Source organism: Lissotriton helveticus, chromosome 10 (genome assembly GCF_964261635.1).
Source record: "Lissotriton helveticus chromosome 10, aLisHel1.1, whole genome shotgun sequence".
Classification (NCBI taxonomy): Eukaryota; Metazoa; Chordata; class Amphibia; order Caudata; family Salamandridae; genus Lissotriton; species Lissotriton helveticus.
The window spans coordinates 589,941,661-589,967,905 of record NC_136071.1 but is presented as its reverse complement, the minus strand read 5'-3'; the positions used below and the strand labels follow the sequence as shown (position 1 = coordinate 589,967,905).

The 26,245-nt window shown below is 47.2% G+C and overlaps 46 non-coding genes across 46 annotated transcripts; all 46 read right to left on the bottom strand.

Moving 5' to 3' along the window:
• Positions 1-385: 385 nt before the first annotated feature.
• Positions 386-458, bottom strand: TRNAV-UAC (transfer RNA valine (anticodon UAC)). Its single transcript has one exon. It is a non-coding gene; the product is annotated as a tRNA-Val (tRNA).
• A 384-nt stretch (positions 459-842) lies between these two features.
• TRNAP-CGG (transfer RNA proline (anticodon CGG)) lies at positions 843-914 on the bottom strand. The gene has a single exon. It is a non-coding gene; the product is annotated as a tRNA-Pro (tRNA).
• Positions 915-1,855: 941 nt separating this feature from the next.
• Positions 1,856-1,967, bottom strand: TRNAL-CAA (transfer RNA leucine (anticodon CAA)). The gene is made up of 2 exons: positions 1,930-1,967; positions 1,856-1,901 (listed from the first exon to the last, which is right to left on the bottom strand). It is a non-coding gene; the product is annotated as a tRNA-Leu (tRNA).
• A 295-nt stretch (positions 1,968-2,262) lies between these two features.
• On the bottom strand, positions 2,263-2,335 carry TRNAV-AAC (transfer RNA valine (anticodon AAC)). Its single transcript has one exon. It is a non-coding gene; the product is annotated as a tRNA-Val (tRNA).
• Positions 2,336-2,720: 385 nt separating this feature from the next.
• On the bottom strand, positions 2,721-2,792 carry TRNAP-AGG (transfer RNA proline (anticodon AGG)). Its single transcript has one exon. It is a non-coding gene; the product is annotated as a tRNA-Pro (tRNA).
• Positions 2,793-3,226: 434 nt separating this feature from the next.
• Positions 3,227-3,299, bottom strand: TRNAV-UAC (transfer RNA valine (anticodon UAC)). The gene has a single exon. It is a non-coding gene; the product is annotated as a tRNA-Val (tRNA).
• Positions 3,300-3,683: 384 nt separating this feature from the next.
• On the bottom strand, positions 3,684-3,755 carry TRNAP-CGG (transfer RNA proline (anticodon CGG)). Its single transcript has one exon. It is a non-coding gene; the product is annotated as a tRNA-Pro (tRNA).
• A 929-nt stretch (positions 3,756-4,684) lies between these two features.
• On the bottom strand, positions 4,685-4,796 carry TRNAL-CAA (transfer RNA leucine (anticodon CAA)). Its single transcript has 2 exons — positions 4,759-4,796; positions 4,685-4,730 (listed from the first exon to the last, which is right to left on the bottom strand). It is a non-coding gene; the product is annotated as a tRNA-Leu (tRNA).
• A 295-nt stretch (positions 4,797-5,091) lies between these two features.
• Positions 5,092-5,164, bottom strand: TRNAV-AAC (transfer RNA valine (anticodon AAC)). The gene has a single exon. It is a non-coding gene; the product is annotated as a tRNA-Val (tRNA).
• A 385-nt stretch (positions 5,165-5,549) lies between these two features.
• On the bottom strand, positions 5,550-5,621 carry TRNAP-AGG (transfer RNA proline (anticodon AGG)). The gene has a single exon. It is a non-coding gene; the product is annotated as a tRNA-Pro (tRNA).
• A 434-nt stretch (positions 5,622-6,055) lies between these two features.
• TRNAV-UAC (transfer RNA valine (anticodon UAC)) lies at positions 6,056-6,128 on the bottom strand. The gene has a single exon. It is a non-coding gene; the product is annotated as a tRNA-Val (tRNA).
• Positions 6,129-6,512: 384 nt separating this feature from the next.
• On the bottom strand, positions 6,513-6,584 carry TRNAP-CGG (transfer RNA proline (anticodon CGG)). Its single transcript has one exon. It is a non-coding gene; the product is annotated as a tRNA-Pro (tRNA).
• A 929-nt stretch (positions 6,585-7,513) lies between these two features.
• On the bottom strand, positions 7,514-7,625 carry TRNAL-CAA (transfer RNA leucine (anticodon CAA)). Its single transcript has 2 exons — positions 7,588-7,625; positions 7,514-7,559 (listed from the first exon to the last, which is right to left on the bottom strand). It is a non-coding gene; the product is annotated as a tRNA-Leu (tRNA).
• Positions 7,626-7,920: 295 nt separating this feature from the next.
• TRNAV-AAC (transfer RNA valine (anticodon AAC)) lies at positions 7,921-7,993 on the bottom strand. Its single transcript has one exon. It is a non-coding gene; the product is annotated as a tRNA-Val (tRNA).
• Positions 7,994-8,378: 385 nt separating this feature from the next.
• On the bottom strand, positions 8,379-8,450 carry TRNAP-AGG (transfer RNA proline (anticodon AGG)). The gene has a single exon. It is a non-coding gene; the product is annotated as a tRNA-Pro (tRNA).
• A 434-nt stretch (positions 8,451-8,884) lies between these two features.
• TRNAV-UAC (transfer RNA valine (anticodon UAC)) lies at positions 8,885-8,957 on the bottom strand. Its single transcript has one exon. It is a non-coding gene; the product is annotated as a tRNA-Val (tRNA).
• A 384-nt stretch (positions 8,958-9,341) lies between these two features.
• Positions 9,342-9,413, bottom strand: TRNAP-CGG (transfer RNA proline (anticodon CGG)). Its single transcript has one exon. It is a non-coding gene; the product is annotated as a tRNA-Pro (tRNA).
• Positions 9,414-10,354: 941 nt separating this feature from the next.
• On the bottom strand, positions 10,355-10,466 carry TRNAL-CAA (transfer RNA leucine (anticodon CAA)). Its single transcript has 2 exons — positions 10,429-10,466; positions 10,355-10,400 (listed from the first exon to the last, which is right to left on the bottom strand). It is a non-coding gene; the product is annotated as a tRNA-Leu (tRNA).
• Positions 10,467-10,762: 296 nt separating this feature from the next.
• TRNAV-AAC (transfer RNA valine (anticodon AAC)) lies at positions 10,763-10,835 on the bottom strand. Its single transcript has one exon. It is a non-coding gene; the product is annotated as a tRNA-Val (tRNA).
• Positions 10,836-11,220: 385 nt separating this feature from the next.
• TRNAP-AGG (transfer RNA proline (anticodon AGG)) lies at positions 11,221-11,292 on the bottom strand. The gene has a single exon. It is a non-coding gene; the product is annotated as a tRNA-Pro (tRNA).
• Positions 11,293-11,726: 434 nt separating this feature from the next.
• On the bottom strand, positions 11,727-11,799 carry TRNAV-UAC (transfer RNA valine (anticodon UAC)). The gene has a single exon. It is a non-coding gene; the product is annotated as a tRNA-Val (tRNA).
• Positions 11,800-12,183: 384 nt separating this feature from the next.
• On the bottom strand, positions 12,184-12,255 carry TRNAP-CGG (transfer RNA proline (anticodon CGG)). Its single transcript has one exon. It is a non-coding gene; the product is annotated as a tRNA-Pro (tRNA).
• Positions 12,256-13,184: 929 nt separating this feature from the next.
• Positions 13,185-13,296, bottom strand: TRNAL-CAA (transfer RNA leucine (anticodon CAA)). Its single transcript has 2 exons — positions 13,259-13,296; positions 13,185-13,230 (listed from the first exon to the last, which is right to left on the bottom strand). It is a non-coding gene; the product is annotated as a tRNA-Leu (tRNA).
• Positions 13,297-13,592: 296 nt separating this feature from the next.
• TRNAV-AAC (transfer RNA valine (anticodon AAC)) lies at positions 13,593-13,665 on the bottom strand. Its single transcript has one exon. It is a non-coding gene; the product is annotated as a tRNA-Val (tRNA).
• A 385-nt stretch (positions 13,666-14,050) lies between these two features.
• On the bottom strand, positions 14,051-14,122 carry TRNAP-AGG (transfer RNA proline (anticodon AGG)). Its single transcript has one exon. It is a non-coding gene; the product is annotated as a tRNA-Pro (tRNA).
• A 434-nt stretch (positions 14,123-14,556) lies between these two features.
• TRNAV-UAC (transfer RNA valine (anticodon UAC)) lies at positions 14,557-14,629 on the bottom strand. The gene has a single exon. It is a non-coding gene; the product is annotated as a tRNA-Val (tRNA).
• A 384-nt stretch (positions 14,630-15,013) lies between these two features.
• Positions 15,014-15,085, bottom strand: TRNAP-CGG (transfer RNA proline (anticodon CGG)). Its single transcript has one exon. It is a non-coding gene; the product is annotated as a tRNA-Pro (tRNA).
• Positions 15,086-16,014: 929 nt separating this feature from the next.
• Positions 16,015-16,126, bottom strand: TRNAL-CAA (transfer RNA leucine (anticodon CAA)). The gene is made up of 2 exons: positions 16,089-16,126; positions 16,015-16,060 (listed from the first exon to the last, which is right to left on the bottom strand). It is a non-coding gene; the product is annotated as a tRNA-Leu (tRNA).
• Positions 16,127-16,421: 295 nt separating this feature from the next.
• Positions 16,422-16,494, bottom strand: TRNAV-AAC (transfer RNA valine (anticodon AAC)). The gene has a single exon. It is a non-coding gene; the product is annotated as a tRNA-Val (tRNA).
• A 385-nt stretch (positions 16,495-16,879) lies between these two features.
• Positions 16,880-16,951, bottom strand: TRNAP-AGG (transfer RNA proline (anticodon AGG)). Its single transcript has one exon. It is a non-coding gene; the product is annotated as a tRNA-Pro (tRNA).
• Positions 16,952-17,385: 434 nt separating this feature from the next.
• Positions 17,386-17,458, bottom strand: TRNAV-UAC (transfer RNA valine (anticodon UAC)). Its single transcript has one exon. It is a non-coding gene; the product is annotated as a tRNA-Val (tRNA).
• A 384-nt stretch (positions 17,459-17,842) lies between these two features.
• On the bottom strand, positions 17,843-17,914 carry TRNAP-CGG (transfer RNA proline (anticodon CGG)). The gene has a single exon. It is a non-coding gene; the product is annotated as a tRNA-Pro (tRNA).
• Positions 17,915-18,843: 929 nt separating this feature from the next.
• Positions 18,844-18,955, bottom strand: TRNAL-CAA (transfer RNA leucine (anticodon CAA)). The gene is made up of 2 exons: positions 18,918-18,955; positions 18,844-18,889 (listed from the first exon to the last, which is right to left on the bottom strand). It is a non-coding gene; the product is annotated as a tRNA-Leu (tRNA).
• Positions 18,956-19,250: 295 nt separating this feature from the next.
• Positions 19,251-19,323, bottom strand: TRNAV-AAC (transfer RNA valine (anticodon AAC)). Its single transcript has one exon. It is a non-coding gene; the product is annotated as a tRNA-Val (tRNA).
• A 385-nt stretch (positions 19,324-19,708) lies between these two features.
• Positions 19,709-19,780, bottom strand: TRNAP-AGG (transfer RNA proline (anticodon AGG)). The gene has a single exon. It is a non-coding gene; the product is annotated as a tRNA-Pro (tRNA).
• Positions 19,781-20,214: 434 nt separating this feature from the next.
• On the bottom strand, positions 20,215-20,287 carry TRNAV-UAC (transfer RNA valine (anticodon UAC)). The gene has a single exon. It is a non-coding gene; the product is annotated as a tRNA-Val (tRNA).
• Positions 20,288-20,671: 384 nt separating this feature from the next.
• On the bottom strand, positions 20,672-20,743 carry TRNAP-CGG (transfer RNA proline (anticodon CGG)). The gene has a single exon. It is a non-coding gene; the product is annotated as a tRNA-Pro (tRNA).
• Positions 20,744-21,684: 941 nt separating this feature from the next.
• TRNAL-CAA (transfer RNA leucine (anticodon CAA)) lies at positions 21,685-21,796 on the bottom strand. Its single transcript has 2 exons — positions 21,759-21,796; positions 21,685-21,730 (listed from the first exon to the last, which is right to left on the bottom strand). It is a non-coding gene; the product is annotated as a tRNA-Leu (tRNA).
• A 295-nt stretch (positions 21,797-22,091) lies between these two features.
• Positions 22,092-22,164, bottom strand: TRNAV-AAC (transfer RNA valine (anticodon AAC)). Its single transcript has one exon. It is a non-coding gene; the product is annotated as a tRNA-Val (tRNA).
• Positions 22,165-22,549: 385 nt separating this feature from the next.
• On the bottom strand, positions 22,550-22,621 carry TRNAP-AGG (transfer RNA proline (anticodon AGG)). Its single transcript has one exon. It is a non-coding gene; the product is annotated as a tRNA-Pro (tRNA).
• Positions 22,622-23,055: 434 nt separating this feature from the next.
• On the bottom strand, positions 23,056-23,128 carry TRNAV-UAC (transfer RNA valine (anticodon UAC)). Its single transcript has one exon. It is a non-coding gene; the product is annotated as a tRNA-Val (tRNA).
• Positions 23,129-23,512: 384 nt separating this feature from the next.
• TRNAP-CGG (transfer RNA proline (anticodon CGG)) lies at positions 23,513-23,584 on the bottom strand. The gene has a single exon. It is a non-coding gene; the product is annotated as a tRNA-Pro (tRNA).
• A 929-nt stretch (positions 23,585-24,513) lies between these two features.
• On the bottom strand, positions 24,514-24,625 carry TRNAL-CAA (transfer RNA leucine (anticodon CAA)). The gene is made up of 2 exons: positions 24,588-24,625; positions 24,514-24,559 (listed from the first exon to the last, which is right to left on the bottom strand). It is a non-coding gene; the product is annotated as a tRNA-Leu (tRNA).
• Positions 24,626-24,920: 295 nt separating this feature from the next.
• Positions 24,921-24,993, bottom strand: TRNAV-AAC (transfer RNA valine (anticodon AAC)). The gene has a single exon. It is a non-coding gene; the product is annotated as a tRNA-Val (tRNA).
• A 385-nt stretch (positions 24,994-25,378) lies between these two features.
• On the bottom strand, positions 25,379-25,450 carry TRNAP-AGG (transfer RNA proline (anticodon AGG)). The gene has a single exon. It is a non-coding gene; the product is annotated as a tRNA-Pro (tRNA).
• A 434-nt stretch (positions 25,451-25,884) lies between these two features.
• On the bottom strand, positions 25,885-25,957 carry TRNAV-UAC (transfer RNA valine (anticodon UAC)). The gene has a single exon. It is a non-coding gene; the product is annotated as a tRNA-Val (tRNA).
• Between the last annotated feature and the right edge of the window lie 288 nt (positions 25,958-26,245).

Genomic DNA, 26,245 nt, shown 5'->3' with positions numbered 1-26,245 from the left:
GGTGAATGCTTCACCCAAAGCAAGCAACTGCACATGTTGCTCTCTTCTGCAATATGATTGCTGTCTTTTCCATGGCCGTCATCAAACAAGAAATTAAAAAGCCTCTGTCCTTCAGACAGTTTGTTTTTTCTAAGTGTCTGCTTGCGGTGAGGACAAGAAAAGCATTTCTGCTCTCATTCCTTGCTTTCATGAAGTAGGCCCACCCTTCAGAGCAAAGGGCGAGCAAGCGAATGGCGCAAGCTATCGTCACTTCTCTTTTCGAGCTGTCACTGAGATCCCTGGAGCACACTACGTCAGGTTGGTGAGGGATAGACAGCCTCTATTATCTCAGCTTTCCTATAAAGTCAGCAAGTAAAGGCAAACACTGTTAAAAACAGCAAACCGCTGTTTCTGCCCGGTCTCGAACCAGGGACCTTTCGCGTGTAAGGCGAACGTGATAACCACTACACTACAGAAACAGACACTAACTCAGGAATCTTGTTGGCATGTATTGGGCTGGAATGCACAGACTAAGGGCCAATGTCCTTGAAGCTCAAAGTTGGGCTCTCCTTACCCGGTCTCTATTTCTTTGGAAGACAGGAATGAGGACCACTTTTATTCCAAGAGGCGATTTTGAAACCATATCCTGAAATTACACTAGAAAAACACTATGCATGTAATGTTCCTACCATGCTTGTCTGGCCCAGAAAAGCAGTTGCAAAGAAGTCCTGCACTCCTTTATCCCGCCACAAGTGGAAAATAGCGTGCAGGGTAAGGAACTTTCTCGACATACACAGCGTCTTATAGCATTGAAAAGAAGAAATGCTCCTATATTACAAGCATCCTGAAAATGTCCACAGCATGGGCTCGTCCGGGATTTGAACCCGGGACCTCTCGCACCCGAAGCGAGAATCATACCCCTAGACCAACGAGCCTGAGTGGCCAGGAGACATTTTGAACAATTTCTGAAGCGTCTTTCAGAAAAAAAGCAGGGCTATTTGGCTAGTCTCCCTCTAAGTGAGCCTCACAACGTCATGTTTTCTCTCAAGTTGTTGTTTTTTCACTCTAGCAAGAAAGGGGGCAGCCAATCTCCTATCAGCCAGTGAGCAGAAAAAAGGCACAGATGAGAACAGCAAGCACTTTCTGGCAATTGTTCTCCTCTGCAAGTCCTGGACCCTTGCCCCATAGACTTCCACACCAGAAGCAATGAAGGGCCCACCATTTCCTGCGCCTGAGAAAGAGGGGTTTGATATTTGGATTCAAACGCGCTCGCTCAGCGCTCGATCAGGCTCGATCAGGCGAGATTTATATGAGTGGCTCACAGGCCTGAAACACTCACCTGGGAGACCCAGAGTGGCTGACTTCTCAGTATAGCCATTGTTGGGCGAGTCACCTCCTTTCCTCCTGCCTCAATCTAGAATTGGCTGCAAATCATAAGAGAGAGTGCAATGCCCGTGTGCAGTGCCTACTCCCAGCTACCTCTCTGTCTTCCTTATGTAAATTAGAATTTGCAAGGGGGGAACCAATGGCATTCTGCTCCTCCCACATAACCAGGAAGCCCTGTTGAACATGTCTGCCTGTGTTTTTGCAGGGACAGTGCCTTCTCTGCCCAAAAGGTGGCAGGAGAGCCTCACAACAAATGATGGGATCAACTGCTTAGTTAGAAACCCAGCAAGGCAGTTACTGTGATGGAGTGCAAATTTAATGGAAGGTGTGCCTGAGGTGTCATTTCCAGAAATCCATGGAATTGTGATTGAGGGCCCAGCCTGATTGTTGGTGGATTTCTCTTCACATGCTACAGGTTCCTGCAAAGATTGTGGTGTTTGCCGGGAACGCACTGCAAAAAACAGGAAGATTTACGGGTGTAAAAGGGACCTGTCAGAAGTGGGATTTGAACCCCCGCCTCCATGAGGAGACCAGAAGGCTCAGCTACACTGAAGATCAAGCTCTCTTGAGTCTGGCGCCTTAGACCACTCGGCCATCCTGACGGCTCATGAGGGGGGCTTAGGTCTAACTCTTCTATCTGCACCTGCCAATGTTTCCACTTACAACCTTCACAGCAATGTCACAGGTGTAAAGGCCCCAACAATACAACATAGCTTAAACAAAATAAAAATAGGCACAAGAACGACCCCCAGATGACGGATGCAGATAACTTTGTTTCGTCTTGCAAAGGTAAAGAAAGTTTCCCACGGCTCACTGTGTTCAAAGACCACCTCTTCTTAAACTTGCATTCAGATAATAAGGTTTTAGAGTGTGCACATAAAAGCAGCCAACGCTCAGTGTTTCTGCCCGGTCTCGAACCGGGGACCTTTCGCGTGTTAGGCGAACGTGATGACCACTACACTACAGAAACGACCTTGCTGCTTGCTACTGTTAAAGCAAAGTTCCTCTCAAGGCTTCACCCTACTTCTATTCTGCTGTATCAGCAGCGGCTCAGAATGTGCAGAACAAGTGTGAAAACCTCAGAGATATCATCCAACATGCTTGCAATTAGACGTATTCAAAATTTACTTGTGCAGGCATCGACAGACAAATATCTGATGCCTAAATGTCTGCGAGTACAGCTTGGGAAAGCATCACCTGGGACACACTGAGACTAAGCAGGTAGGCAGAAAAAGCACGATGATCCATTTTTCTTCTGAGGTTAGGAATATGTTGCGCAACAATGCACCGAGTATTACTAGAAATAGTCAGGCATAGTGCATTTTTAGTACGATTTGTATGTTTAGCTCTAAAAAGGGCTCGTCTGGGATTTGAACCCGGGACCTCTTGCACCCTAAGCGAGAATCATACCCCTAGACCAACGAGCCACGCAAGAGTCACCTCTGACATGGCTCCAGGGGTTAGTGGCAGCTAGTCGGTGAATGCTTCACCCAAAGCAAGCAACTGCACATGTTGCTCTCTTCTGCAATATGATTGCTGTCTTTTCCATGGCCGTCATCAAACAAGAAATTAAAAAGCCTCTGTCCTTCAGACAGTTTGTTTTCTCTAAGTGTCTGCTTGCGGTGAGGACAAGAAAAGCATTTCTGCTCTCATTCCTTGCTTTCATAAAGTAGGCCCACCCTTCAGAGCAAAGGGCGAGCAAGCGAATGGCGCAAGCTATCGTCACTTCTCTTTTCGAGCTGTCACTGAGATCCCTGGAGCACACTACGTCAGGTTGGTGAGGGATAGACAGCCTCTATTATCTCAGCTTTCCTATAAAGTCAGCCAGTAAAGGCAAACACTGTTAAAAACAGCAAACCGCTGTTTCTGCCCGGTCTCGAACCAAGGACCTTTCGCGTGTAAGGCGAACGTGAAAACCACTACACTACAGAAACAGACACTAACTCAGGAATCTTGTTGGCATGTATTGGGCTGGAATGCACAGACTAAGGGCCAATGTCCTTGAAGCTCAAAGTTGGGCTCTCCTTACCCGGTCTCTATTTCTTTGGAAGACAGGAATGAGGACCACTTTTATTCCAAGAGGCGATTTTGAAACCATATCCTGAAATTACACTAGAAAAACACTATGCATGTAATGTTCCTACCATGCTGGTCTGGCCCAGAAAAGCAGTTGCAAAGAAGTCCTGCACTCCTTTATCCCGCCACAAGTGGAAAATAGCGTGCAGGGTAAGGAACTTTCTCGACATACACAGCGTCTTATAGCATTGAAAAGAAGAAATGCTCCTATATTACAAGCATCCTGAAAATGTCCACAGCATGGGCTCGTCCGGGATTTGAACCCGGGACCTCTCGCACCCGAAGCGAGAATCATACCCCTAGACCAACGAGCCTGAGTGGCCAGGAGACATTTTGAACAATTTCTGAAGCGTCTTTCAGAAAAAAAGCAGGGCTATTTGGCTAGTCTCCCTCTAAGTGAGCCTCACAACGTCATGTTTTCTCTCAAGTTGTTGTTTTTTCACTCTAGCAAGAAAGGGGGCAGCCAATCTCCTATCAGCCAGTGAGCAGAAAAAAGGCACAGATGAGAACAGCAAGCACTTTCTGGCAATTGTTCTCCTCTGCAAGTCCTGGACCCTTGCCCCATAGACTTCCACACCAGAAGCAATGAAGGGCCCACCATTTCCTGCGCCTGAGAAAGAGGGGTTTGATATTTGGATTCAAACGCGCTCGATCAGGCTCGATCAGGCGAGATTTATATGAGTGGCTCACAGGCCTGAAACACTCACCTGGGAGACCCAGAGTGGCTGACTTCTCAGTATAGCCATTGTTGGGCGAGTCACCTCCTTTCCTCCTGCCTCAATCTAGAATTGGCTGCAAATCATAAGAGAGAGTGCAATGCCCGTGTGCAGTGCCTACTCCCAGCTACCTCTCTGTCTTCCTTATGTAAATTAGAATTTGCAAGGGGGGACCAATGGCATTCTGCTCCTCCCACAAAACCAGGAAGCCCTGTTGAACATGTCTGCCTGTGTTTTTGCAGGGACAGTGCCTTCTCTGCCCAAAAGGTGGCAGGAGAGCCTCACAACAAATGATGGGATCAACTGCTTAGTTAGAAACCCAGCAAGGCAGTTACTGTGATGGAGTGCAAATTTAATGGAAGGTGTGCCTGAGGTGTCATTTCCAGAAATCCATGGAATTGTGATTGAGGGCCCAGCCTGATTGTTGGTGGATTTCTCTTCACATGCTACAGGTTCCTGCAAAGATTGTGGTGTTTGCCGGGAACGCACTGCAAAAAACAGGAAGATTTACGGGTGTAAAAGGGACCTGTCAGAAGTGGGATTTGAACCCACGCCTCCATGAGGAGACCAGAAGGCTCAGCTACACTGAAGATCAAGCTCTCTTGAGTCTGGCGCCTTAGACCACTCGGCCATCCTGACGTCTCATGAGGGGGGCTTAGGTCTAACTCTTCTATCTGCACCTGCCAATGTTTCCACTTACAACCTTCACAGCAATGTCACAGGTGTAAAGGCCCCAACAATACAACATAGCTTAAACAAAATAAAAATAGGCACAAGAACGACCCCCAGATGACGGATGCAGATAACTTTGTTTCGTCTTGCAAAGGTAAAGAAAGTTTCCCACGGCTCACTGTGTTCAAAGACCACCTCTTCTTAAACTTGCATTCAGATAATAAGGTTTTAGAGTGTGCACATAAAAGCAGCCAACGCTCAGTGTTTCTGCCCGGTCTCGAACCGAGGACCTTTCGCGTGTTAGGCGAACGTGATGACCACTACACTACAGAAACGACCTTGCTGCTTGCTACTGTTAAAGCAAAGTTCCTCTCAAGGCTTCACCCTACTTCTATTCTGCTGTATCAGCAGCGGCTCAGAATGTGCAGAACAAGTGTGAAAACCTCAGAGATATCATCCAACATGCTTGCAATTAGACGTATTCAAAATTTACTTGTGCAGGCATCGACAGACAAATATCTGATGCCTAAATGTCTGCGAGTACAGCTTGGGAAAGCATCACCTGGGACACACTGAGACTAAGCAGGTAGGCAGAAAAAGCACGGTGATCCATTTTTCTTCTGAGGTTAGGAATATGTTGCGCAACAATGCACCGAGTATTACTAGAAATAGTCAGGCATAGTGCATTTTTAGTACGATTTGTATGTTTAGCTCTAAAAAGGGCTCGTCCGGGATTTGAACCCGGGACCTCTCGCACCCTAAGCGAGAATCATACCCCTAGACCAACGAGCCACGCAAGAGTCACCTCTGACATGGCTCCAGGGGTTAGTGGCAGCTAGTCGGTGAATGCTTCACCCAAAGCAAGCAACTGCACATGTTGCTCTCTTCTGCAATATGATTGCTGTCTTTTCCATGGCCGTCATCAAACAAGAAATTAAAAAGCCTCTGTCCTTCAGACAGTTTGTTTTTTCTAAGTGTCTGCTTGCGGTGAGGACAAGAAAAGCATTTCTGCTCTCATTCCTTGCTTTCATGAAGTAGGCCCACCCTTCAGAGCAAAGGGCGAGCAAGCGAATGGCGCAAGCTATCGTCACTTCTCTTTTCGAGCTGTCACTGAGATCCCTGGAGCACACTACGTCAGGTTGGTGAGGGATAGACAGCCTCTATTATCTCAGCTTTCCTATAAAGTCAGCAAGTAAAGGCAAACACTGTTAAAAACAGCAAACCGCTGTTTCTGCCCGGTCTCGAACCAGGGACCTTTCGCGTGTAAGGCGAACGTGATAACCACTACAATACAGAAACAGACACTAACTCAGGAATCTTGTTGGCATGTATTGGGCTGGAATGCACAGACTAAGGGCCAATGTCCTTGAAGCTCAAAGTTGGGCTCTCCTTACCCGGTCTCTATTTCTTTGGAAGACAGGAATGAGGACCACTTTTATTCCAAGAGGCGATTTTGAAACCATATCCTGAAATTACACTAGAAAAACACTATGCATGTAATGTTCCTACCATGCTTGTCTGGCCCAGAAAAGCAGTTGCAAAGAAGTCCTGCACTCCTTTATCCCGCCACAAGTGGAAAATAGCGTGCAGGGTAAGGAACTTTCTCGACATACACAGCGTCTTATAGCATTGAAAAGAAGAAATGCTCCTATATTACAAGCATCCTGAAAATGTCCACAGCATGGGCTCGTCCGGGATTTGAACCCGGGACCTCTCGCACCCGAAGCGAGAATCATACCCCTAGACCAACGAGCCTGAGTGGCCAGGAGACATTTTGAACAATTTCTGAAGCGTCTTTCAGAAAAAAAGCAGGGCTATTTGGCTAGTCTCCCTCTAAGTGAGCCTCACAACGTCATGTTTTCTCTCAAGTTGTTGTTTTTTCACTCTAGCAAGAAAGGGGGCAGCCAATCTCCTATCAGCCAGTGAGCAGAAAAAAGGCACAGATGAGAACAGCAAGCACTTTCTGGCAATTGTTCTCCTCTGCAAGTCCTGGACCCTTGCCCCATAGACTTCCACACCAGAAGCAATGAAGGGCCCACCATTTCCTGCGCCTGAGAAAGAGGGGTTTGATATTTGGATTCAAACGCGCTCGATCAGGCTCGATCAGGCGAGATTTATATGAGTGGCTCACAGGCCTGAAACACTCACCTGGGAGACCCAGAGTGGCTGACTTCTCAGTATAGCCATTGTTGGGCGAGTCACCTCCTTTCCTCCTGCCTCAATCTAGAATTGGCTGCAAATCATAAGAGAGAGTGCAATGCCCGTGTGCAGTGTCTACTCCCAGCTACCTCTCTGTCTTCCTTATGTAAATTAGAATTTGCAAGGGGGGACCAATGGCATTCTGCTCCTCCCACAAAACCAGGAAGCCCTGTTGAACATGTCTGCCTGTGTTTTTGCAGGGACAGTGCCTTCTCTGCCCAAAAGGTGGCAGGAGAGCCTCACAACAAATGATGGGATCAACTGCTTAGTTAGAAACCCAGCATGGCAGTTACTGTGATGGAGTGCAAATTTAATGGAAGGTGTGCCTGAGGTGTCATTTCCAGAAATCCATGGAATTGTGATTGAGGGCCCAGCCTGATTGTTGGTGGATTTCTCTTCACATGCTACAGGTTCCTGCAAAGATTGTGGTGTTTGCCGGGAACGCACTGCAAAAAACAGGAAGATTTACGGGTGTAAAAGGGACTTGTCAGAAGTGGGATTTGAACCCACGCCTCCATGAGGAGACCAGAAGGCTCAGCTACACTGAAGATCAAGCTCTCTTGAGTCTGGCGCCTTAGACCACTCGGCCATCCTGACGGCTCATGAGGGGGGCTTAGGTCTAACTCTTCTATCTGCACCTGCCAATGTTTCCACTTACAACCTTCACAGCAATGTCACAGGTGTAAAGGCCCCAACAATACAACATAGCTTAAACAAAATAAAAATAGGCACAAGAACGACCCCCAGATGACGGATGCAGATAACTTTGTTTCGTCTTGCAAAGGTAAAGAAAGTTTCCCACGGCTCACTGTGTTCAAAGACCACCTCTTCTTAAACTTGCATTCAGATAATAAGGTTTTAGAGTGTGCACATAAAAGCAGCCAACGCTCAGTGTTTCTGCCCGGTCTCGAACCGAGGACCTTTCGCGTGTTAGGCGAACGTGATGACCACTACACTACAGAAACGACCTTGCTGCTTGCTACTGTTAAAGCAAAGTTCCTCTCAAGGCTTCACCCTACTTCTATTCTGCTGTATCAGCAGCGGCTCAGAATGTGCAGAACAAGTGTGAAAACCTCAGAGATATCATCCAACATGCTTGCAATTAGACGTATTCAAAATTTACTTGTGCAGGCATCGACAGACAAATATCTGATGCCTAAATGTCTGCGAGTACAGCTTGGGAAAGCATCACCTGGGACACACTGAGACTAAGCAGGTAGGCAGAAAAAGCACGGTGATCCATTTTTCTTCTGAGGTTAGGAATATGTTGCGCAACAATGCACCGAGTATTACTAGAAATAGTCAGGCATAGTGCATTTTTAGTACGATTTGTATGTTTAGCTCTAAAAAGGGCTCGTCCGGGATTTGAACCCGGGACCTCTCGCACCCTAAGCGAGAATCATACCCCTAGACCAACGAGCCACGCAAGAGTCACCTCTGACATGGCTCCAGGGGTTAGTGGCAGCTAGTCGGTGAATGCTTCACCCAAAGCAAGCAACTGCACATGTTGCTCTCTTCTGCAATATGATTGCTGTCTTTTCCATGGCCGTCATCAAACAAGAAATTAAAAAGCCTCTGTCCTTCAGACAGTTTGTTTTTTCTAAGTGTCTGCTTGCGGTGAGGACAAGAAAAGCATTTCTGCTCTCATTCCTTGCTTTCATGAAGTAGGCCCACCCTTCAGAGCAAAGGGCGAGCAAGCGAATGGCGCAAGCTATCGTCACTTCTCTTTTCGAGCTGTCACTGAGATCCCTGGAGCACACTACGTCAGGTTGGTGAGGGATAGACAGCCTCTATTATCTCAGCTTTCCTATAAAGTCAGCAAGTAAAGGCAAACACTGTTAAAAACAGCAAACCGCTGTTTCTGCCCGGTCTCGAACCAGGGACCTTTCGCGTGTAAGGCGAACGTGATAACCACTACACTACAGAAACAGACACTAACTCAGGAATCTTGTTGGCATGTATTGGGCTGGAATGCACAGACTAAGGGCCAATGTCCTTGAAGCTCAAAGTTGGGCTCTCCTTACCCGGTCTCTATTTCTTTGGAAGACAGGAATGAGGACCACTTTTATTCCAAGAGGCGATTTTGAAACCATATCCTGAAATTACACTAGAAAAACACTATGCATGTAATGTTCCTACCATGCTTGTCTGGCCCAGAAAAGCAGTTGCAAAGAAGTCCTGCACTCCTTTATCCCGCCACAAGTGGAAAATAGCGTGCAGGGTAAGGAACTTTCTCGACATACACAGCGTCTTATAGCATTGAAAAGAAGAAATGCTCCTATATTACAAGCATCCTGAAAATGTCCACAGCATGGGCTCGTCCGGGATTTGAACCCGGGACCTCTCGCACCCGAAGCGAGAATCATACCCCTAGACCAACGAGCCTGAGTGGCCAGGAGACATTTTGAACAATTTCTGAAGCGTCTTTCAGAAAAAAAGCAGGGCTATTTGGCTAGTCTCCCTCTAAGTGAGCCTCACAACGTCATGTTTTCTCTCAAGTTGTTGTTTTTTCACTCTAGCAAGAAAGGGGGCAGCCAATCTCCTATCAGCCAGTGAGCAGAAAAAAGGCACAGATGAGAACAGCAAGCACTTTCTGGCAATTGTTCTCCTCTGCAAGTCCTGGACCCTTGCCCCATAGACTTCCACACCAGAAGCAATGAAGGGCCCACCATTTCCTGCGCCTGAGAAAGAGGGGTTTGATATTTGGATTCAAACGCGCTCGCTCAGCGCTCGATCAGGCTCGATCAGGCGAGATTTATATGAGTGGCTCACAGGCCTGAAACACTAACCTGGGAGACCCAGAGTGGCTGACTTCTCAGTATAGCCATTGTTGGGCGAGTCACCTCCTTTCCTCCTGCCTCAATCTAGAATTGGCTGCAAATCATAAGAGAGAGTGCAATGCCCGTGTGCAGTGCCTACTCCCAGCTACCTCTCTGTCTTCCTTATGTAAATTAGAATTTGCAAGGGGGGAACCAATGGCATTCTGCTCCTCCCACATAACCAGGAAGCCCTGTTGAACATGTCTGCCTGTGTTTTTGCAGGGACAGTGCCTTCTCTGCCCAAAAGGTGGCAGGAGAGCCTCACAACAAATGATGGGATCAACTGCTTAGTTAGAAACCCAGCAAGGCAGTTACTGTGATGGAGTGCAAATTTAATGGAAGGTGTGCCTGAGGTGTCATTTCCAGAAATCCATGGAATTGTGATTGAGGGCCCAGCCTGATTGTTGGTGGATTTCTCTTCACATGCTACAGGTTCCTGCAAAGATTGTGGTGTTTGCCGGGAACGCACTGCAAAAAACAGGAAGATTTACGGGTGTAAAAGGGACCTGTCAGAAGTGGGATTTGAACCCACGCCTCCATGAGGAGACCAGAAGGCTCAGCTACACTGAAGATCAAGCTCTCTTGAGCCTGGCGCCTTAGACCACTCGGCCATCCTGACGGCTCATGAGGGGGGGCTTAGGTCTAACTCTTCTATCTGCACCTGCCAATGTTTCCACTTACAACCTTCACAGCAATGTCACAGGTGTAAAGGCCCCAACAATACAACATAGCTTAAACAAAATAAAAATAGGCACAAGAACGACCCCCAGATGACGGATGCAGATAACTTTGTTTCGTCTTGCAAAGGTAAAGAAAGTTTCCCACGGCTCACTGTGTTCAAAGACCACCTCTTCTTAAACTTGCATTCAGATAATAAGGTTTTAGAGTGTGCACATAAAAGCAGCCAACGCTCAGTGTTTCTGCCCGGTCTCGAACCGGGGACCTTTCGCGTGTTAGGCGAACGTGATGACCACTACACTACAGAAACGACCTTGCTGCTTGCTACTGTTAAAGCAAAGTTCCTCTCAAGGCTTCACCCTACTTCTATTCTGCTGTATCAGCAGCGGCTCAGAATGTGCAGAACAAGTGTGAAAACCTCAGAGATATCATCCAACATGCTTGCAATTAGACGTATTCAAAATTTACTTGTGCAGGCATCGACAGACAAATATCTGATGCCTAAATGTCTGCGAGTACAGCTTGGGAAAGCATCACCTGGGACACACTGAGACTAAGCAGGTAGGCAGAAAAAGCACGATGATCCATTTTTCTTCTGAGGTTAGGAATATGTTGCGCAACAATGCACCGAGTATTACTAGAAATAGTCAGGCATAGTGCATTTTTAGTACGATTTGTATGTTTAGCTCTAAAAAGGGCTCGTCTGGGATTTGAACCCGGGACCTCTTGCACCCTAAGCGAGAATCATACCCCTAGACCAACGAGCCACGCAAGAGTCACCTCTGACATGGCTCCAGGGGTTAGTGGCAGCTAGTCGGTGAATGCTTCACCCAAAGCAAGCAACTGCACATGTTGCTCTCTTCTGCAATATGATTGCTGTCTTTTCCATGGCCGTCATCAAACAAGAAATTAAAAAGCCTCTGTCCTTCAGACAGTTTGTTTTCTCTAAGTGTCTGCTTGCGGTGAGGACAAGAAAAGCATTTCTGCTCTCATTCCTTGCTTTCATAAAGTAGGCCCACCCTTCAGAGCAAAGGGCGAGCAAGCGAATGGCGCAAGCTATCGTCACTTCTCTTTTCGAGCTGTCACTGAGATCCCTGGAGCACACTACGTCAGGTTGGTGAGGGATAGACAGCCTCTATTATCTCAGCTTTCCTATAAAGTCAGCCAGTAAAGGCAAACACTGTTAAAAACAGCAAACCGCTGTTTCTGCCCGGTCTCGAACCAAGGACCTTTCGCGTGTAAGGCGAACGTGAAAACCACTACACTACAGAAACAGACACTAACTCAGGAATCTTGTTGGCATGTATTGGGCTGGAATGCACAGACTAAGGGCCAATGTCCTTGAAGCTCAAAGTTGGGCTCTCCTTACCCGGTCTCTATTTCTTTGGAAGACAGGAATGAGGACCACTTTTATTCCAAGAGGCGATTTTGAAACCATATCCTGAAATTACACTAGAAAAACACTATGCATGTAATGTTCCTACCATGCTGGTCTGGCCCAGAAAAGCAGTTGCAAAGAAGTCCTGCACTCCTTTATCCCGCCACAAGTGGAAAATAGCGTGCAGGGTAAGGAACTTTCTCGACATACACAGCGTCTTATAGCATTGAAAAGAAGAAATGCTCCTATATTACAAGCATCCTGAAAATGTCCACAGCATGGGCTCGTCCGGGATTTGAACCCGGGACCTCTCGCACCCGAAGCGAGAATCATACCCCTAGACCAACGAGCCTGAGTGGCCAGGAGACATTTTGAACAATTTCTGAAGCGTCTTTCAGAAAAAAAGCAGGGCTATTTGGCTAGTCTCCCTCTAAGTGAGCCTCACAACGTCATGTTTTCTCTCAAGTTGTTGTTTTTTCACTCTAGCAAGAAAGGGGGCAGCCAATCTCCTATCAGCCAGTGAGCAGAAAAAAGGCACAGATGAGAACAGCAAGCACTTTCTGGCAATTGTTCTCCTCTGCAAGTCCTGGACCCTTGCCCCATAGACTTCCACACCAGAAGCAATGAAGGGCCCACCATTTCCTGCGCCTGAGAAAGAGGGGTTTGATATTTGGATTCAAACGCGCTCGATCAGGCTCGATCAGGCGAGATTTATATGAGTGGCTCACAGGCCTGAAACACTCACCTGGGAGACCCAGAGTGGCTGACTTCTCAGTATAGCCATTGTTGGGCGAGTCACCTCCTTTCCTCCTGCCTCAATCTAGAATTGGCTGCAAATCATAAGAGAGAGTGCAATGCCCGTGTGCAGTGCCTACTCCCAGCTACCTCTCTGTCTTCCTTATGTAAATTAGAATTTGCAAGGGGGAACCAATGGCATTCTGCTCCTCCCACATAACCAGGAAGCCCTGTTGAACATGTCTGCCTGTGTTTTTGCAGGGACAGTGCCTTCTCTGCCCAAAAGGTGGCAGGAGAGCCTCACAACAAATGATGGGATCAACTGCTTAGTTAGAAACCCAGCAAGGCAGTTACTGTGATGGAGTGCAAATTTAATGGAAGGTGTGCCTGAGGTGTCATTTCCAGAAATCCATGGAATTGTGATTGAGGGCCCAGCCTGATTGTTGGTGGATTTCTCTTCACATGCTACAGGTTCCTGCAAAGATTGTGGTGTTTGCCGGGAACGCACTGCAAAAAACAGGAAGATTTACGGGTGTAAAAGGGACCTGTCAGAAGTGGGATTTGAACCCACGCCTCCATGAGGAGACCAGAAGGCTCAGCTACACTGAAGATCAAGCTCTCTTGAGCCTGGCGCCTTAGACCACTCGGCCATCCTGACGGCTCATGAGGGGGGGCTTAGGTCTAACTCTTCTATCTGCACCTGCCAATGTTTCCACTTACAACCTTCACAGCAATGTCACAGGTGTAAAGGCCCCAACAATACAACATAGCTTAAACAAAATAAAAATAGGCACAAGAACGACCCCCAGATGACGGATGCAGATAACTTTGTTTCGTCTTGCAAAGGTAAAGAAAGTTTCCCACGGCTCACTGTGTTCAAAGACCACCTCTTCTTAAACTTGCATTCAGATAATAAGGTTTTAGAGTGTGCACATAAAAGCAGCCAACGCTCAGTGTTTCTGCCCGGTCTCGAACCGGGGACCTTTCGCGTGTTAGGCGAACGTGATGACCACTACACTACAGAAACGACCTTGCTGCTTGCTACTGTTAAAGCAAAGTTCCTCTCAAGGCTTCACCCTACTTCTATTCTGCTGTATCAGCAGCGGCTCAGAATGTGCAGAACAAGTGTGAAAACCTCAGAGATATCATCCAACATGCTTGCAATTAGACGTATTCAAAATTTACTTGTGCAGGCATCGACAGACAAATATCTGATGCCTAAATGTCTGCGAGTACAGCTTGGGAAAGCATCACCTGGGACACACTGAGACTAAGCAGGTAGGCAGAAAAAGCACGATGATCCATTTTTCTTCTGAGGTTAGGAATATGTTGCGCAACAATGCACCGAGTATTACTAGAAATAGTCAGGCATAGTGCATTTTTAGTACGATTTGTATGTTTAGCTCTAAAAAGGGCTCGTCTGGGATTTGAACCCGGGACCTCTTGCACCCTAAGCGAGAATCATACCCCTAGACCAACGAGCCACGCAAGAGTCACCTCTGACATGGCTCCAGGGGTTAGTGGCAGCTAGTCGGTGAATGCTTCACCCAAAGCAAGCAACTGCACATGTTGCTCTCTTCTGCAATATGATTGCTGTCTTTTCCATGGCCGTCATCAAACAAGAAATTAAAAAGCCTCTGTCCTTCAGACAGTTTGTTTTCTCTAAGTGTCTGCTTGCGGTGAGGACAAGAAAAGCATTTCTGCTCTCATTCCTTGCTTTCATAAAGTAGGCCCACCCTTCAGAGCAAAGGGCGAGCAAGCGAATGGCGCAAGCTATCGTCACTTCTCTTTTCGAGCTGTCACTGAGATCCCTGGAGCACACTACGTCAGGTTGGTGAGGGATAGACAGCCTCTATTATCTCAGCTTTCCTATAAAGTCAGCCAGTAAAGGCAAACACTGTTAAAAACAGCAAACCGCTGTTTCTGCCCGGTCTCGAACCAAGGACCTTTCGCGTGTAAGGCGAACGTGAAAACCACTACACTACAGAAACAGACACTAACTCAGGAATCTTGTTGGCATGTATTGGGCTGGAATGCACAGACTAAGGGCCAATGTCCTTGAAGCTCAAAGTTGGGCTCTCCTTACCCGGTCTCTATTTCTTTGGAAGACAGGAATGAGGACCACTTTTATTCCAAGAGGCGATTTTGAAACCATATCCTGAAATTACACTAGAAAAACACTATGCATGTAATGTTCCTACCATGCTGGTCTGGCCCAGAAAAGCAGTTGCAAAGAAGTCCTGCACTCCTTTATCCCGCCACAAGTGGAAAATAGCGTGCAGGGTAAGGAACTTTCTCGACATACACAGCGTCTTATAGCATTGAAAAGAAGAAATGCTCCTATATTACAAGCATCCTGAAAATGTCCACAGCATGGGCTCGTCCGGGATTTGAACCCGGGACCTCTCGCACCCGAAGCGAGAATCATACCCCTAGACCAACGAGCCTGAGTGGCCAGGAGACATTTTGAACAATTTCTGAAGCGTCTTTCAGAAAAAAAGCAGGGCTATTTGGCTAGTCTCCCTCTAAGTGAGCCTCACAACGTCATGTTTTCTCTCAAGTTGTTGTTTTTTCACTCTAGCAAGAAAGGGGGCAGCCAATCTCCTATCAGCCAGTGAGCAGAAAAAAGGCACAGATGAGAACAGCAAGCACTTTCTGGCAATTGTTCTCCTCTGCAAGTCCTGGACCCTTGCCCCATAGACTTCCACACCAGAAGCAATGAAGGGCCCACCATTTCCTGCGCCTGAGAAAGAGGGGTTTGATATTTGGATTCAAACGCGCTCGATCAGGCTCGATCAGGCGAGATTTATATGAGTGGCTCACAGGCCTGAAACACTCACCTGGGAGACCCAGAGTGGCTGACTTCTCAGTATAGCCATTGTTGGGCGAGTCACCTCCTTTCCTCCTGCCTCAATCTAGAATTGGCTGCAAATCATAAGAGAGAGTGCAATGCCCGTGTGCAGTGCCTACTCCCAGCTACCTCTCTGTCTTCCTTATGTAAATTAGAATTTGCAAGGGGGGACCAATGGCATTCTGCTCCTCCCACAAAACCAGGAAGCCCTGTTGAACATGTCTGCCTGTGTTTTTGCAGGGACAGTGCCTTCTCTGCCCAAAAGGTGGCAGGAGAGCCTCACAACAAATGATGGGATCAACTGCTTAGTTAGAAACCCAGCAAGGCAGTTACTGTGATGGAGTGCAAATTTAATGGAAGGTGTGCCTGAGGTGTCATTTCCAGAAATCCATGGAATTGTGATTGAGGGCCCAGCCTGATTGTTGGTGGATTTCTCTTCACATGCTACAGGTTCCTGCAAAGATTGTGGTGTTTGCCGGGAACGCACTGCAAAAAACAGGAAGATTTACGGGTGTAAAAGGGACCTGTCAGAAGTGGGATTTGAACCCACACCTCCATGAGGAGACCAGAAGGCTCAGCTACACTGAAGATCAAGCTCTCTTGAGTCTGGCGCCTTAGACCACTCGGCCATCCTGACGTCTCATGAGGGGGGCTTAGGTCTAACTCTTCTATCTGCACCTGCCAATGTTTCCACTTACAACCTTCACAGCAATGTCACAGGTGTAAAGGCCCCAACAATACAACATAGCTTAAACAAAATAAAAATAGGCACAAGAACGACCCCCAGATGACGGATGCAGATAACTTTGTTTCGTCTTGCAAAGGTAAAGAAAGTTTCCCACGGCTCACTGTGTTCAAAGACCACCTCTTCTTAAACTTGCATTCAGATAATAAGGTTTTAGAGTGTGCACATAAAAGCAGCCAACGCTCAGTGTTTCTGCCCGGTCTCGAACCGAGGACCTTTCGCGTGTTAGGCGAACGTGATGACCACTACACTACAGAAACGACCTTGCTGCTTGCTACTGTTAAAGCAAAGTTCCTCTCAAGGCTTCACCCTACTTCTATTCTGCTGTATCAGCAGCGGCTCAGAATGTGCAGAACAAGTGTGAAAACCTCAGAGATATCATCCAACATGCTTGCAATTAGACGTATTCAAAATTTACTTGTGCAGGCATCGACAGACAAATATCTGATGCCTAAATGTCTGCGAGTACAGCTTGGGAAAGCATCACCTGGGACACACTGAGACTAAGCAGGTAGGCAGAAAAAGCACGGTGATCCATTTTTCTTCTGAGGTTAGGAATATGTTGCGCAACAATGCACCGAGTATTACTAGAAATAGTCAGGCATAGTGCATTTTTAGTACGATTTGTATGTTTAGCTCTAAAAAGGGCTCGTCCGGGATTTGAACCCGGGACCTCTCGCACCCTAAGCGAGAATCATACCCCTAGACCAACGAGCCACGCAAGAGTCACCTCTGACATGGCTCCAGGGGTTAGTGGCAGCTAGTCGGTGAATGCTTCACCCAAAGCAAGCAACTGCACATGTTGCTCTCTTCTGCAATATGATTGCTGTCTTTTCCATGGCCGTCATCAAACAAGAAATTAAAAAGCCTCTGTCCTTCAGACAGTTTGTTTTTTCTAAGTGTCTGCTTGCGGTGAGGACAAGAAAAGCATTTCTGCTCTCATTCCTTGCTTTCATGAAGTAGGCCCACCCTTCAGAGCAAAGGGCGAGCAAGCGAATGGCGCAAGCTATCGTCACTTCTCTTTTCGAGCTGTCACTGAGATCCCTGGAGCACACTACGTCAGGTTGGTGAGGGATAGACAGCCTCTATTATCTCAGCTTTCCTATAAAGTCAGCAAGTAAAGGCAAACACTGTTAAAAACAGCAAACCGCTGTTTCTGCCCGGTCTCGAACCAGGGACCTTTCGCGTGTAAGGCGAACGTGATAACCACTACACTACAGAAACAGACACTAACTCAGGAATCTTGTTGGCATGTATTGGGCTGGAATGCACAGACTAAGGGCCAATGTCCTTGAAGCTCAAAGTTGGGCTCTCCTTACCCGGTCTCTATTTCTTTGGAAGACAGGAATGAGGACCACTTTTATTCCAAGAGGCGATTTTGAAACCATATCCTGAAATTACACTAGAAAAACACTATGCATGTAATGTTCCTACCATGCTTGTCTGGCCCAGAAAAGCAGTTGCAAAGAAGTCCTGCACTCCTTTATCCCGCCACAAGTGGAAAATAGCGTGCAGGGTAAGGAACTTTCTCGACATACACAGCGTCTTATAGCATTGAAAAGAAGAAATGCTCCTATATTACAAGCATCCTGAAAATGTCCACAGCATGGGCTCGTCCGGGATTTGAACCCGGGACCTCTCGCACCCGAAGCGAGAATCATACCCCTAGACCAACGAGCCTGAGTGGCCAGGAGACATTTTGAACAATTTCTGAAGCGTCTTTCAGAAAAAAAGCAGGGCTATTTGGCTAGTCTCCCTCTAAGTGAGCCTCACAACGTCATGTTTTCTCTCAAGTTGTTGTTTTTTCACTCTAGCAAGAAAGGGGGCAGCCAATCTCCTATCAGCCAGTGAGCAGAAAAAAGGCACAGATGAGAACAGCAAGCACTTTCTGGCAATTGTTCTCCTCTGCAAGTCCTGGACCCTTGCCCCATAGACTTCCACACCAGAAGCAATGAAGGGCCCACCATTTCCTGCGCCTGAGAAAGAGGGGTTTGATATTTGGATTCAAACGCGCTCGATCAGGCTCGATCAGGCGAGATTTATATGAGTGGCTCACAGGCCTGAAACACTCACCTGGGAGACCCAGAGTGGCTGACTTCTCAGTATAGCCATTGTTGGGCGAGTCACCTCCTTTCCTCCTGCCTCAATCTAGAATTGGCTGCAAATCATAAGAGAGAGTGCAATGCCCGTGTGCAGTGCCTACTCCCAGCTACCTCTCTGTCTTCCTTATGTAAATTAGAATTTGCAAGGGGGGACCAATGGCATTCTGCTCCTCCCACAAAACCAGGAAGCCCTGTTGAACATGTCTGCCTGTGTTTTTGCAGGGACAGTGCCTTCTCTGCCCAAAAGGTGGCAGGAGAGCCTCACAACAAATGATGGGATCAACTGCTTAGTTAGAAACCCAGCAAGGCAGTTACTGTGATGGAGTGCAAATTTAATGGAAGGTGTGCCTGAGGTGTCATTTCCAGAAATCCATGGAATTGTGATTGAGGGCCCAGCCTGATTGTTGGTGGATTTCTCTTCACATGCTACAGGTTCCTGCAAAGATTGTGGTGTTTGCCGGGAACGCACTGCAAAAAACAGGAAGATTTACGGGTGTAAAAGGGACCTGTCAGAAGTGGGATTTGAACCCACGCCTCCATGAGGAGACCAGAAGGCTCAGCTACACTGAAGATCAAGCTCTCTTGAGTCTGGCGCCTTAGACCACTCGGCCATCCTGACGTCTCATGAGGGGGGCTTAGGTCTAACTCTTCTATCTGCACCTGCCAATGTTTCCACTTACAACCTTCACAGCAATGTCACAGGTGTAAAGGCCCCAACAATACAACATAGCTTAAACAAAATAAAAATAGGCACAAGAACGACCCCCAGATGACGGATGCAGATAACTTTGTTTCGTCTTGCAAAGGTAAAGAAAGTTTCCCACGGCTCACTGTGTTCAAAGACCACCTCTTCTTAAACTTGCATTCAGATAATAAGGTTTTAGAGTGTGCACATAAAAGCAGCCAACGCTCAGTGTTTCTGCCCGGTCTCGAACCGAGGACCTTTCGCGTGTTAGGCGAACGTGATGACCACTACACTACAGAAACGACCTTGCTGCTTGCTACTGTTAAAGCAAAGTTCCTCTCAAGGCTTCACCCTACTTCTATTCTGCTGTATCAGCAGCGGCTCAGAATGTGCAGAACAAGTGTGAAAACCTCAGAGATATCATCCAACATGCTTGCAATTAGACGTATTCAAAATTTACTTGTGCAGGCATCGACAGACAAATATCTGATGCCTAAATGTCTGCGAGTACAGCTTGGGAAAGCATCACCTGGGACACACTGAGACTAAGCAGGTAGGCAGAAAAAGCACGGTGATCCATTTTTCTTCTGAGGTTAGGAATATGTTGCGCAACAATGCACCGAGTATTACTAGAAATAGTCAGGCATAGTGCATTTTTAGTACGATTTGTATGTTTAGCTCTAAAAAGGGCTCGTCCGGGATTTGAACCCGGGACCTCTCGCACCCTAAGCGAGAATCATACCCCTAGACCAACGAGCCACGCAAGAGTCACCTCTGACATGGCTCCAGGGGTTAGTGGCAGCTAGTCGGTGAATGCTTCACCCAAAGCAAGCAACTGCACATGTTGCTCTCTTCTGCAATATGATTGCTGTCTTTTCCATGGCCGTCATCAAACAAGAAATTAAAAAGCCTCTGTCCTTCAGACAGTTTGTTTTTTCTAAGTGTCTGCTTGCGGTGAGGACAAGAAAAGCATTTCTGCTCTCATTCCTTGCTTTCATGAAGTAGGCCCACCCTTCAGAGCAAAGGGCGAGCAAGCGAATGGCGCAAGCTATCGTCACTTCTCTTTTCGAGCTGTCACTGAGATCCCTGGAGCACACTACGTCAGGTTGGTGAGGGATAGACAGCCTCTATTATCTCAGCTTTCCTATAAAGTCAGCAAGTAAAGGCAAACACTGTTAAAAACAGCAAACCGCTGTTTCTGCCCGGTCTCGAACCAGGGACCTTTCGCGTGTAAGGCGAACGTGATAACCACTACACTACAGAAACAGACACTAACTCAGGAATCTTGTTGGCATGTATTGGGCTGGAATGCACAGACTAAGGGCCAATGTCCTTGAAGCTCAAAGTTGGGCTCTCCTTACCCGGTCTCTATTTCTTTGGAAGACAGGAATGAGGACCACTTTTATTCCAAGAGGCGATTTTGAAACCATATCCTGAAATTACACTAGAAAAACACTATGCATGTAATGTTCCTACCATGCTTGTCTGGCCCAGAAAAGCAGTTGCAAAGAAGTCCTGCACTCCTTTATCCCGCCACAAGTGGAAAATAGCGTGCAGGGTAAGGAACTTTCTCGACATACACAGCGTCTTATAGCATTGAAAAGAAGAAATGCTCCTATATTACAAGCATCCTGAAAATGTCCACAGCATGGGCTCGTCCGGGATTTGAACCCGGGACCTCTCGCACCCGAAGCGAGAATGATACCCCTAGACCAACGAGCCTGAGTGGCCAGGAGACATTTTGAACAATTTCTGAAGCGTCTTTCAGAAAAAAAGCAGGGCTATTTGGCTAGTCTCCCTCTAAGTGAGCCTCACAACGTCATGTTTTCTCTCAAGTTGTTGTTTTTTCACTCTAGCAAGAAAGGGGGCAGCCAATCTCCTATCAGCCAGTGAGCAGAAAAAAGGCACAGATGAGAACAGCAAGCACTTTCTGGCAATTGTTCTCCTCTGCAAGTCCTGGACCCTTGCCCCATAGACTTCCACACCAGAAGCAATGAAGGGCCCACCATTTCCTGCGCCTGAGAAAGAGGGGTTTGATATTTGGATTCAAACGCGCTCGCTCAGCGCTCGATCAGGCTCGATCAGGCGAGATTTATATGAGTGGCTCACAGGCCTGAAACACTAACCTGGGAGACCCAGAGTGGCTGACTTCTCAGTATAGCCATTGTTGGGCGAGTCACCTCCTTTCCTCCTGCCTCAATCTAGAATTGGCTGCAAATCATAAGAGAGAGTGCAATGCCCGTGTGCAGTGCCTACTCCCAGCTACCTCTCTGTCTTCCTTATGTAAATTAGAATTTGCAAGGGGGGAACCAATGGCATTCTGCTCCTCCCACATAACCAGGAAGCCCTGTTGAACATGTCTGCCTGTGTTTTTGCAGGGACAGTGCCTTCTCTGCCCAAAAGGTGGCAGGAGAGCCTCACAACAAATGATGGGATCAACTGCTTAGTTAGAAACCCAGCAAGGCAGTTACTGTGATGGAGTGCAAATTTAATGGAAGGTGTGCCTGAGGTGTCATTTCCAGAAATCCATGGAATTGTGATTGAGTGCCCAGCCTGATTGTTGGTGGATTTCTCTTCACATGCTACAGGTTCCTGCAAAGATTGTGGTGTTTGCCGGGAACGCACTGCAAAAAACAGGAAGATTTACGGGTGTAAAAGGGACCTGTCAGAAGTGGGATTTGAACCCCCGCCTCCATGAGGAGACCAGAAGGCTCAGCTACACTGAAGATCAAGCTCTCTTGAGTCTGGCGCCTTAGACCACTCGGCCATCCTGACGGCTCATGAGGGGGGCTTAGGTCTAACTCTTCTATCTGCACCTGCCAATGTTTCCACTTACAACCTTCACAGCAATGTCACAGGTGTAAAGGCCCCAACAATACAACATAGCTTAAACAAAATAAAAATAGGCACAAGAACGACCCCCAGATGACGGATGCAGATAACTTTGTTTCGTCTTGCAAAGGTAAAGAAAGTTTCCCACGGCTCACTGTGTTCAAAGACCACCTCTTCTTAAACTTGCATTCAGATAATAAGGTTTTAGAGTGTGCACATAAAAGCAGCCAACACTCAGTGTTTCTGCCCGGTCTCGAACCGGGGACCTTTCGCGTGTTAGGCGAACGTGATGACCACTACACTACAGAAACGACCTTGCTGCTTGCTACTGTTAAAGCAAAGTTCCTCTCAAGGCTTCACCCTACTTCTATTCTGCTGTATCAGCAGCGGCTCAGAATGTGCAGAACAAGTGTGAAAACCTCAGAGATATCATCCAACATGCTTGCAATTAGACGTATTCAAAATTTACTTGTGCAGGCATCGACAGACAAATATCTGATGCCTAAATGTCTGCGAGTACAGCTTGGGAAAGCATCACCTGGGACACACTGAGACTAAGCAGGTAGGCAGAAAAAGCACGATGATCCATTTTTCTTCTGAGGTTAGGAATATGTTGCGCAACAATGCACCGAGTATTACTAGAAATAGTCAGGCATAGTGCATTTTTAGTACGATTTGTATGTTTAGCTCTAAAAAGGGCTCGTCTGGGATTTGAACCCGGGACCTCTCGCACCCTAAGCGAGAATCATACCCCTAGACCAACGAGCCACGCAAGAGTCACCTCTGACATGGCTCCAGGGGTTAGTGGCAGCTAGTCGGTGAATGCTTCACCCAAAGCAAGCAACTGCACATGTTGCTCTCTTCTGCAATATGATTGCTGTCTTTTCCATGGCCGTCATCAAACAAGAAATTAAAAAGCCTCTGTCCTTCAGACAGTTTGTTTTCTCTAAGTGTCTGCTTGCGGTGAGGACAAGAAAAGCATTTCTGCTCTCATTCCTTGCTTTCATAAAGTAGGCCCACCCTTCAGAGCAAAGGGCGAGCAAGCGAATGGCGCAAGCTATCGTCACTTCTCTTTTCGAGCTGTCACTGAGATCCCTGGAGCACACTACGTCAGGTTGGTGAGGGATAGACAGCCTCTATTATCTCAGCTTTCCTATAAAGTCAGCCAGTAAAGGCAAACACTGTTAAAAACAGCAAACCGCTGTTTCTGCCCGGTCTCGAACCAAGGACCTTTCGCGTGTAAGGCGAACGTGAAAACCACTACACTACAGAAACAGACACTAACTCAGGAATCTTGTTGGCATGTATTGGGCTGGAATGCACAGACTAAGGGCCAATGTCCTTGAAGCTCAAAGTTGGGCTCTCCTTACCCGGTCTCTATTTCTTTGGAAGACAGGAATGAGGACCACTTTTATTCCAAGAGGCGATTTTGAAACCATATCCTGAAATTACACTAGAAAAACACTATGCATGTAATGTTCCTACCATGCTGGTCTGGCCCAGAAAAGCAGTTGCAAAGAAGTCCTGCACTCCTTTATCCCGCCACAAGTGGAAAATAGCGTGCAGGGTAAGGAACTTTCTCGACATACACAGCGTCTTATAGCATTGAAAAGAAGAAATGCTCCTATATTACAAGCATCCTGAAAATGTCCACAGCATGGGCTCGTCCGGGATTTGAACCCGGGACCTCTCGCACCCGAAGCGAGAATCATACCCCTAGACCAACGAGCCTGAGTGGCCAGGAGACATTTTGAACAATTTCTGAAGCGTCTTTCAGAAAAAAAGCAGGGCTATTTGGCTAGTCTCCCTCTAAGTGAGCCTCACAACGTCATGTTTTCTCTCAAGTTGTTGTTTTTTCACTCTAGCAAGAAAGGGGGCAGCCAATCTCCTATCAGCCAGTGAGCAGAAAAAAGGCACAGATGAGAACAGCAAGCACTTTCTGGCAATTGTTCTCCTCTGCAAGTCCTGGACCCTTGCCCCATAGACTTCCACACCAGAAGCAATGAAGGGCCCACCATTTCCTGCGCCTGAGAAAGAGGGGTTTGATATTTGGATTCAAACGCGCTCGATCAGGCTCGATCAGGCGAGATTTATATGAGTGGCTCACAGGCCTGAAACACTCACCTGGGAGACCCAGAGTGGCTGACTTCTCAGTATAGCCATTGTTGGGCGAGTCACCTCCTTTCCTCCTGCCTCAATCTAGAATTGGCTGCAAATCATAAGAGAGAGTGCAATGCCCGTGTGCAGTGCCTACTCCCAGCTACCTCTCTGTCTTCCTTATGTAAATTAGAATTTGCAAGGGGGGACCAATGGCATTCTGCTCCTCCCACAAAACCAGGAAGCCCTGTTGAACATGTCTGCCTGTGTTTTTGCAGGGACAGTGCCTTCTCTGCCCAAAAGGTGGCAGGAGAGCCTCACAACAAATGATGGGATCAACTGCTTAGTTAGAAACCCAGCAAGGCAGTTACTGTGATGGAGTGCAAATTTAATGGAAGGTGTGCCTGAGGTGTCATTTCCAGAAATCCATGGAATTGTGATTGAGGGCCCAGCCTGATTGTTGGTGGATTTCTCTTCACATGCTACAGGTTCCTGCAAAGATTGTGGTGTTTGCCGGGAACGCACTGCAAAAAACAGGAAGATTTACGGGTGTAAAAGGGACCTGTCAGAAGTGGGATTTGAACCCCCGCCTCCATGAGGAGACCAGAAGGCTCAGCTACACTGAAGATCAAGCTCTCTTGAGTCTGGCGCCTTAGACCACTCGGCCATCCTGACGGCTCATGAGGGGGGCTTAGGTCTAACTCTTCTATCTGCACCTGCCAATGTTTCCACTTACAACCTTCACAGCAATGTCACAGGTGTAAAGGCCCCAACAATACAACATAGCTTAAACAAAATAAAAATAGGCACAAGAACGACCCCCAGATGACGGATGCAGATAACTTTGTTTCGTCTTGCAAAGGTAAAGAAAGTTTCCCACGGCTCACTGTGTTCAAAGACCACCTCTTCTTAAACTTGCATTCAGATAATAAGGTTTTAGAGTGTGCACATAAAAGCAGCCAACGCTCAGTGTTTCTGCCCGGTCTCGAACCGAGGACCTTTCGCGTGTTAGGCGAACGTGATGACCACTACACTACAGAAACGACCTTGCTGCTTGCTACTGTTAAAGCAAAGTTCCTCTCAAGGCTTCACCCTACTTCTATTCTGCTGTATCAGCAGCGGCTCAGAATGTGCAGAACAAGTGTGAAAACCTCAGAGATATCATCCAACATGCTTGCAATTAGACGTATTCAAAATTTACTTGTGCAGGCATCGACAGACAAATATCTGATGCCTAAATGTCTGCGAGTACAGCTTGGGAAAGCATCACCTGGGACACACTGAGACTAAGCAGGTAGGCAGAAAAAGCACGGTGATCCATTTTTCTTCTGAGGTTAGGAATATGTTGCGCAACAATGCACCGAGTATTACTAGAAATAGTCAGGCATAGTGCATTTTTAGTACGATTTGTATGTTTAGCTCTAAAAAGGGCTCGTCCGGGATTTGAACCCGGGACCTCTCGCACCCTAAGCGAGAATCATACCCCTAGACCAACGAGCCACGCAAGAGTCACCTCTGACATGGCTCCAGGGGTTAGTGGCAGCTAGTCGGTGAATGCTTCACCCAAAGCAAGCAACTGCACATGTTGCTCTCTTCTGCAATATGATTGCTGTCTTTTCCATGGCCGTCATCAAACAAGAAATTAAAAAGCCTCTGTCCTTCAGACAGTTTGTTTTTTCTAAGTGTCTGCTTGCGGTGAGGACAAGAAAAGCATTTCTGCTCTCATTCCTTGCTTTCATGAAGTAGGCCCACCCTTCAGAGCAAAGGGCGAGCAAGCGAATGGCGCAAGCTATCGTCACTTCTCTTTTCGAGCTGTCACTGAGATCCCTGGAGCACACTACGTCAGGTTGGTGAGGGATAGACAGCCTCTATTATCTCAGCTTTCCTATAAAGTCAGCAAGTAAAGGCAAACACTGTTAAAAACAGCAAACCGCTGTTTCTGCCCGGTCTCGAACCAGGGACCTTTCGCGTGTAAGGCGAACGTGATAACCACTACAATACAGAAACAGACACTAACTCAGGAATCTTGTTGGCATGTATTGGGCTGGAATGCACAGACTAAGGGCCAATGTCCTTGAAGCTCAAAGTTGGGCTCTCCTTACCCGGTCTCTATTTCTTTGGAAGACAGGAATGAGGACCACTTTTATTCCAAGAGGCGATTTTGAAACCATATCCTGAAATTACACTAGAAAAACACTATGCATGTAATGTTCCTACCATGCTTGTCTGGCCCAGAAAAGCAGTTGCAAAGAAGTCCTGCACTCCTTTATCCCGCCACAAGTGGAAAATAGCGTG